Genomic DNA, 9,800 nt, shown 5'->3' with positions numbered 1-9,800 from the left:
ACTTTCACTGAAAAAGGTAAGTATAAACACACGACAAAAATTCTCTGATTGGAGCAAATCACACACTACCTAAGCCATCAACGTCTTTTCTCTTTTCTAAATTTAAGAGAGCAGACAAATGGGAAGAATTTAAAACTAGTTCTTTGGTAATTAGGCATGACTGGAGAAATTCAAAATTGCAACTTAACGACGTATTTGAATTGGTTTACATCACTTACAGCAAAATGTTCTCACTTGGATCTATCACCTACTAAATGAGACATATTAATAATACCACTTTAAAAAGCAAAACTTAAATGAATGCAGATACTTATAGAAGATAGATTCATCTTGCTAAGGGTAATTTTTACTGCCTGCTGGGAAAGTTATATTCTCAAATGCAAAGGAAATGAGAGGTTTTTAGAAACCATGCTCCACTTTCCAAGATGAAGCCTATCCAATGACCATTGTTTCCACCTTTAAGTGACATCCTACTCTAACGTATCTTTGCCCACTTCTCTGAACATTGATATGAGTTCAAATATATTACCCAATAATAAGACTGCTGCATCTAAAAATTATGTAGCCTTTTCTTCATATGGAGATAACAAAGTTTTTATCATTCTGGATATCTGTGAAGTTCTTACCTCAGAAAGTTTACAATAGGAAGTGTAATATATAAGTTAGTCTCTTACTCCTTTTTTTTCTATTACAAATGCTGATATTTTATTTAAAAGTTTCTGAATTTATAAACTTATAATATGTTATGTCTATCTATTTGGAGTAATTTATACTATAGTTCAGTTTATTCAAGAAGGATAAAGAATACAAAGATGTCTGCTTATAATAAACAAAAAAATGAAAAAAATATTCAAGGATATAAAAAAATAAAGGTTACTTATAATGAAAGAAATAAAATAATGGGGACTTCTATAAAAACTAGACTTCTTTAAATAATCCGTGTTTCATAAATTTTACTTTAAAGCCATACAAATATTTTACATAATTATTTAACTAAATAAAATTTAAAAATCCAAAACAATGCAATCAACAGTAAAATGGGACACATGTATACAAATATACATAGTTGGTCATATCCACACAGGTGAAAATAAGGCCAAATGGATTTGAAACACAGTAATTTGACTGTAAATTGATGGTAGAACAAAAATAAGTATTGCAAAAATATTAACTTAAAAATGTATTGCTTGAAGTCATGTTGATATTTTTATTCTGAGATGACTGTGTTGTAAGGCATAAAAATTGAGTAATTATATAATGTTTTAATTCTATCATTCCCAATGTCCTAGAGAAATGAGCTTCTTAGCATAAGCATAAGCATATCTTAGCATAAGCATAAGATAAAACAGGTTATGCTTTATTTTAGCATAAGCATAAGATAAAACAGGTTAAGTAGAAACTCTATAATCTGCATTTTAAATTGGAAATATTATTATGAATTCATTATGTACTTTTTCTTGAAAATCAGCAAACAACAATAATGTTATAGCCATTTCTACTAAGAAGACCTAGAAACAATGGGCTAGCAATAGCATCTTTAAGTAGTGCCCAACTAGACTTTCTACAAAAACAAGCCAGGATGTGGAGAAGAAATAACTCATTCTAGCTATGGAACAGATAATACACAAGGTGAGTTCACAATCTCCTATTATTAGGTAGCAAGGGTACTCTGGAAGAGTGCTGGGGTCATGTCAAAATGATGCAGCAATCTATTAGAAAATTATTCAACTGAACAAAGATGGCACATCTTGCCATCACACACACACAAAAAAACACAACAACAAAAAAAACCTATCAAATATATTTATACCCATGTTATTGATATGTTTTTTCAATTCATTTTTGAAGCTTGAGGAGAAACTATGTTGAAAGCTCACAAATTCAAAATTTAAAAAAAACAACATTTCAACTGTGGGAAACTGATAGTCAAAAGAAATCAAGCAGTGAATAATAGAAAATTCATATTTATAAAAAATTTTCAGGTAATACATAAAGAAGGAATATTTGGATTAAAATATTTTCCATTTGCAAGATGTAATGAAGTAATTAATCTATGTAAAAATAAATAGCTATAACATTATTTTTAAAAAAGACAACTAGAGAGAGAGAGAGAGAGAAAGAGAGAGAGAGACAGAATGAAAAAACTCTAAAAAAAGAATAACAATCTAAATATCTTTTAAGGAATGCTAAAAATGTGACACTTGTGAAATGATTAGAATTTGAACAATGACACTAAATATTAGATAATATAGGAATATTTATACATATTTTAGGTGCATTCATAATACTGTGATTGTTTTTATAAAAGGCTTATCTATAGAGATACATACTGAATTGCATGAATGAAATGTTATGATGTCTCTAATTTACTTTATACTAACCATAAGGGGTGGGAGTGGGTGGAGATATAGATGGAACATAAACTGAGATGAAATACCACCATAAGTTGATAACTCTGGAAGCTGAATGATGAACACACAACATCCGTTATATTATTGAATCTACTTTTCAATTGGTTGTGAATTTTACATTATCAAAGTTAAAAACAATGTTAATATTTAGCGAAAGTGATAGTACATGAGCACTTAGTTGCTTTGTTAAGCAACTATTTATGAATTTATTCATAGTGATTTAAATACACTGCTTGTGTTTTCTAGAACTACATTGTCCAATATAGAATCCACTAGTCACATGTGAATACTGAGCATAAAAGGTGGCTAATTCAAATTAACATGTGATGTATGAATAAATTAAAAATGGATGTTATATAGATTTAAAAATGTAAAATATCTCATTTATTATTTTTATATTGATTACCTGTTGAAATAATAGTTTTAATAAATTGGCTTATGTAAAATATCTTACTGAATAGATTTTCCTCATTCTTTTAACTTTCTTAATATACCTATTAAAAATGTTTAAATCAGTCCACCTGGTGTGATTCAGTGGTTGAGCATCAACCTACTAATATGAACCAGGATCTCAGGCTTCGATTCCTAGTCAGGAATATGCCCAGGTTGCAGGCTAGATCCCCAGTAGGGAGCATGCAGGAGGCAGCCAATTGATGATTCTCTCTCATTATTGATGTTTCTATCTCTATCTCCCTTGCCTTTCTCTCTCTTAAATTAATAAAAACAAATCTTTTTTTTTAAAGTTAGTTTAAAATCACATGTGTTACTTGCATTTTATTTCTATTTTATAGTGCTGTTCTAAATAATATAGGAAGGCAAGTTAGATAATACTGCTAGGGACCCTTTAAAATTGGCTTTAATATAGAAAAATAGTTGATTTTAAATATTCAATTATAACTGATTATGGCATTTAAGCCATGAATAAAAACAATAATAACAAACAAGAAATTACTTATTCAGCTAGCAGGATGTGCTTTAGAGAATTTTTTTTAAAAAGTTTAAAGTCCAAAATAGATACTCTCTGAACACAGTTAATGTATTGTCATTTAATTGATTGAGTATAGAATGATAAAAAAAGACTTGTTCAATGTTATTTATAAATGATTGATGGTTATTATACATAATCACAGTTTTAAATGAAAAAAATCATTGTTTTATAGAATCATAGTGAGAATTATAATATTCAAATGTTGCATAATTGTGTTTAAATATTTAGTATCAGGTCATTTAAAACATTTATTATTTGTTTAATATTTTTTCATTTCATCTGACAGAAGTATTGCATCATTTAAGATGAGATTTTGTTAATCAGCATATTTTATTCCGATAAAACATTTGAAAAGGGAATAAAGCCAGACATACAGGTTTAGACAGAAATAATGCCTGGGACATATTAATTTCTTTTATTGTTCCAACAAAGGAACTTTAAGGAGATTTTATTACAGACTATAGGCCCGGTGCACAAAATATGTGCACTTGGCGGGGGGAGGAGGGGGTCCCTCAGCCCGGCCTCACCCTCTTGCAGTCTGGGAACCCTTGGGGGATGTCTGATCACCAGTTGGACATCCTTAGCTCTGCGGAGACGGGAGAGGCTCCCACCAGCACTGCTGTGCTTGCCAGCAGTGAACCTGGCTTCTGGCTCAGTTGCGCTCCCCCTGTGGGAGTGCACTGACCACCAGGGGGCAGCTCCTGCATTGAGCGTCTGTCCCCTGGTGATCAGTGTACGTCATAGTGACTGGTCATTCTGCTATTTGGTCGATTTGCATATTAGCCTTTTATTATATAGAATAATTATTTTATATAATAGAACTTCCTGGATTTGAGTAAAATTTAGCACTTCATAGTTAATCATGTGTTACAGGTATGCACTTACATTAAAAAATAATTCTGCCCTAGCTGGTTTGGCTCAGTGGAAAGTGTCGGCCTGTGGATTCTGGTCAAGGGCACATATCTCATTGCAGGCTCCTCAGCCCAGGCCCTGGTCAGGGATTATGCAGGAGGCAACCAAAGATGTGTTTCTCTCACATCAATACGTCTCTCTGTCTTTCCCTCTCTCTTCCAATCTCTCTAAAAATCAATGGAAAAATATCCTTGGGTGAGGATTAAAAAAATAATAATAATAATTCCTTTCTCTCAAAAAAGATAAAAATCATCTTGTGTTTGTGTGTGTGTGTGTGTGTGTGTGTGTGTGTGTGTGTGTTTTCAATCCTTATTCCAGGATATTTTCCCATTGATTTTCAAGAGAGCAGAAGAGAGAGGGAAGTACAGAGAGAAACATCGACATGAGAGAAACACATCGATTGGTTGCTCACTGCATGGGCCCAGACCAGGGCCCAGGCCAGGGAAGAGCCTGCAACTGAGGTACATACCCTTGACTGGAATTAGACCCAGAACCCTTCAGTCTGCAGGCGATGCTCTATCAGCTGAGCCAAACCCGCTAGGGCTCATCTTGGTTTTTACTACTCTTTCTCCCTTTCCAATTGTCTGTGCATGGAGATCACATGACATGGTCTTGACCGAGTCTGAAATTTAACTCCCTTATTTGTCTTCTCCATGCAATTTATAGGACACTCCTGGCTCAGGTTCTGAGTAGCAGCAAAACACTCCGATATTACCTATTGTTATTTATTGGGAATGTGTGAATCTGAGAGAGAGAATGTTTTGCCAAATGTGACATCTAACTCCAAACAAAATTGTGATCTCTACGACAGTGCTACCCTGTAACCAACGTTAAGAGCTTGACTTTCTGCAAAGTGTTAGGAGCTTTACTTCTGAGCCTGGCGCTTCCACAGGAGGTGGAAACCATTGATGAACAGTAAAGACTCAGAGGTATATGGACTGTGCTCACCCAACAATGTGGAGACCGTGTTGGATGAAGAATGGAAGAGAGCAGATTCCCCAAATAGCTGTTTGTAGTAGGTGATGGTGAAGTCGTTTTAAAGAAGAGGAAACCACTTTAGGGATCACAGTGTCCCCGCACTCAGCCCCGCTCTGTGTTGGGATTTATGGAATGGAGAACAATTACAGGTGGCAGAGCAGAGGAGACTGGCATTCCATTGCCAGAAGCTGAGCTCCTCTGTTTGAGCAATGTCCCAAGCTATGAGAGTTTATTATATTACAGAAGCTCAAGCACACTCAAATGAACAACAATTAGAGTTTCAATAAGTACCTACTGGTCAGTGTGGTGTTAACTTTAAAAATGAAGATAAAATCAGCACCTGTTATTGACAATGCCGAAATCTCATACTGACAGTAGACAGTGCCCACCTATTGGCCTAAACACTTTCAAAGCTAGTTTACTAACCCTAGGAATGGAACACCAGGTATCTTTGGGTTTACTACAACACAGTATGGATAGAAGTGTTTAACGGTTAGAGGATGTATTGAAATCATGTAGTAATGATGTATGAGGTTTTCGTCTTATGGGAGAATATTACACAATAACAAATGACTAAGAGGGTGTTTGCAAATGAAAGATAATATAAACTTGCACGTGTCTAACCCACAATTATGTACATAAAATATATTTGAATACCTGTGGGGACTGTGTTATAAACTAGAGGGGGATAAATTCCAGTGGCTAAGCTACCTCAAAAGACAAATTGGTGCCTTTATATTTCATTCTTTGTTAGACAAGACTGCACTACCTAACACAGTGGTCGGCAAACTCATTAGTCAACAGAGCCAAATATCAACAGTACGATTGAAATTTCTTTTGAGAGCCAAATTTTTTAAACTTAAACTATATAGGTAGGTACATTGTTATTAACTTAATTAGGGTACTCCTAAGCTGGCCTTTGCTAAAAACGTCCTCAATCTGATTGAGTTACATTCGCTGAGGTCAACCCCTTCCAACTCTCCCATCCACACTCGTCTTGTATACTTGTTTCATCTATCTCCTTTCCGAAAACCGACTTCTGCGCAAGGGCCACGAAGTTTCAATCACACTGTACGTGCGTGCCCGCACGTGGTATTGTGTGGAAGAACCACACTCAAGGGGCCAAAGAGCCGCAGTTTGCCGACCACTGACCTAACGGAATGCATAAAGGAGAGAATTGTATGGGCTGTATGAGTGAATACAGACAGTGAGGTCACATTTTTGGTCCAATGATAACTTACTGTTTTACCTACTTCTTTGAATGGTTAACATTTTTCCATGAGGTATTTACATCTGTGCAATGCTGAAGAACACAAGAAATAATATTTATAGCCAATTCAATTTTTAATTTGTTTTATGAAGTTAATTAAAAATGATTACCATTGTGTGATTCTTGTGTTTTCTTAGGAAAATCGTTTCCTAAGAAAAATTAAACTAGAACAAACACGTCAACCTCATTTATGTCAGTTTCTTGCACTCTTCCCCTTTGGCACAACCAGTGTAAACAAATGTCCTTCTATTTTGGTTTCCATGGGCATGAAAAAGGACTCACAGTTTCTCTCTAGCAGCCAGGAAAACAGAAAAGAGAGAAAATTAGTCATTAAATGTAAAGTGTTCTTTTTTCTTGGCAGCTGTACGTGTGACTCACAGTTCAGAGTGTGGTGAACATGGAGGTGTGACATTTGTGTGACATATCATTGTAAACGTTCTTTCTTAACATAGTCAACAATTTCATATACTCAGACCTGCTTTAAAAAATATCAGACCTTGAAGTTTATTTCTTGTTCTAGATAGTTTCTCAAATAAAGTCTTCATGTATAATCCTAAATGATACAATATACAGGTCATGTTCTTCTGTTTTTGTTTTTTTATTAAATTAATAAAACAATATTTAAAAACATTTTTAGGGGGTAAATGTTGCATAGCAGGGTCTGCTATTTGAAGATTCACTATAATTTTCTGAACTTCAAATTATAAGCTTCAACTTGAGGAGAAATAAAGAAAAATGTCAGTGCCAAAAGAGACCATTGTAAAGCACATATCCTCTCAAGAATGATGATGTGTAATTAATGCCAATCATTTGAAAAATATTAGAAACTATGTACAGCAGCCCAAAGGAAAAGCGCATTGACTTCTCTCCACTATTTTTATGGTGAGCAACTGTGATTAGATTCTATGAAAGAGCATGTTTGGGATGATAAAGATGATGAAAGGTGAGGGAGGAGGATGAAGATCTGATAATGATGGAGACTCAGAGCATTCCAGAACAGTTTGAGTAAAAACCTTAAAAATAATCAGACAATGAAGCATTTACTTTAAGTTGAAACAATCATTTAAATTCTTTATTATGATCTTCTATTCTCTTGACTGATTTCCATTTCTTTATACTTGCCCTGGCTAAACATCAACTTTAGATTAAGTCCAGGTATTTTTGTTTTATGTTCAGTGCTCATAATTAGCTCATGACTACTGCTGGATAAATTTTCCACATAGAGTTCACCAAAATAAGTTAAACACTGCATTTAGGCATTCAACATTGCTTGATATATCCTAATCAATTTCTCTGGTTAGCTCACTCTAGCACCTTCTAAAACAATAGGTTCAACATTATTTCCCAATTATCTATCCCTGTATAATAAACATCTCAAACTTAGTGGTTTTAACCAATAATTCATCGTTAATATATCTCACAGTTCTGTGGATTGCCTCTGGTCAGCTGACCAGTTATCTCTTTTGATTGCAGACAGATAACGTTTGAGGAGACAGCAGTCGGAATTCCTTAAGTGGGCTGGACGGATAGTTAGTACTTTGGTGCTTCTCTCCCTGTTTTCCCTCCCTGGCATCTCATACCCTGTGACCCCTTCTCATCGCTTCGCCTTCTTGTAGCAGGATGGAGTCTGGACAACCACACTTATGCAGAGCTGGCTGCCAAGAAGAGGAACCAGAAGCTAATTGCCAAGTTAAAAGCTACATCTGGAATGAGCAGAGCACTTGGGCTGCATCTTCTTGGTGAAACCAGTCGGTAGGCCTGCTCGCATTCAGGAGAGTTGAGAACTAAACTTTAGTTCTTGGGAAAGTGGCAAGGCCAGCGTTAAAGAGCATGTGTGATGGGAAGTACTGTGTGTCCTCTTTAGAATACTGTCTGCCATCTATTCACTAGTCTTTCCAATTTATTATTCTCACCCCTGCTTCCTTCCTCACATAAACACCATAATTCCTAAATGCTCTTCCCCCTCACTTACAGAGAATAGTGAAAGAATATGGTATATGCAACCTCATATTTCGACCGCTGACTCTAAAAGGATTTCTTCATCAGCACTCATCTATTTCTTTTTCTCTAACAAAAGCTAAACCTTCCACATCAGCTAAAGATCATATTTCTATTTTCCTTCTTGGAATCCCACCATGCCACTTACCTACTACTCTTCAAGATCTTTGATGTCCCTCTTTCCACTATTTCATTTTCTGTTGATATAACATGGCTCAACTTTCCCTATTGTTAAACAAACAGGCACACATTGAACAAAACAATCCAGAAATGTATCTGTATTCAATGTACCCATTCAATACCAATGAGGATATAATCCTACTTATTTTCTGTATTTCACCACAGTATTTTTTAAAGAGTTCACTCCTTCTACATATTATCGTCTATACTCCTCTATATACTCACTCTCTGTACCCTGGCTTGTGCCTTAATTCCTAAGGTTACCTTTTAGTCTCTCCTATTGGAAATCTCAGCTGCCTTTGACCAGAATAGATAATTTATTCTGGCTTAAAATATACAGTGTTTGGCAAAAGTGGGTTTAGAGCTATGAGTATGCAAAGCAGAGTTCATTCTTGCATTATTATTTATTAATTACTGTATCATTTTCCACACAAACAACTGTAAACCTACTTGTACCCCACCCTATATTGAAGTATTGCTGTTTCTGCCTCAGTATCTCAGAATAGTTTTAAGGAAGTAGTTCTTTCTGATATTAGTTAAAGTAGCTCTAAGGCTTAGAATGGAAATTGAGAACTGAAGTGATGACGACTTCCTGCAATGGCTTAGTTAGGTCCGCTTTCTTGTCTTTTAAGTTGAGTTCTGTCCCAGAAGTTTCCTCAGTGTCTTAATTGTTCCCAATTGTTCATCCTCACCACCACATCCCATTAGACAGCTTTGCATATCACAGTTGAGACTCAGCTTGTACCAGTAACATACTTGGGAATAAAAATATTTCTTTCATAAAAGCATACTGGAAAGTAGAAGCAATATAGTCATCCTCATAAATATTAATAAAATTTCAATTTCTTAGGATAGGAAATAGTTCCTTTGTAACAAATGTATATGGTCTGGTAAAGGTCAATAAAAAGTAATTTCAAATGGGAAAATCAAAATTAAAAATAAATCAATAGAAATAAGCCAGTTGGAGAAAGATAAATATCACATGATCTCACTCATTTGTGGAATATAATGAACAACATAAACTGATGAACAAAAATAGAACTAGAATCATAGAAGCATCGAA

The sequence above is a fragment of the Myotis brandtii genome, unplaced genomic scaffold (genome assembly GCF_000412655.1).
Source record: "Myotis brandtii unplaced genomic scaffold, ASM41265v1 scaffold323, whole genome shotgun sequence".
Taxonomy (NCBI): domain Eukaryota; kingdom Metazoa; phylum Chordata; class Mammalia; order Chiroptera; family Vespertilionidae; genus Myotis; species Myotis brandtii.
Note: the sequence above shows the minus strand (reverse complement) of the source record.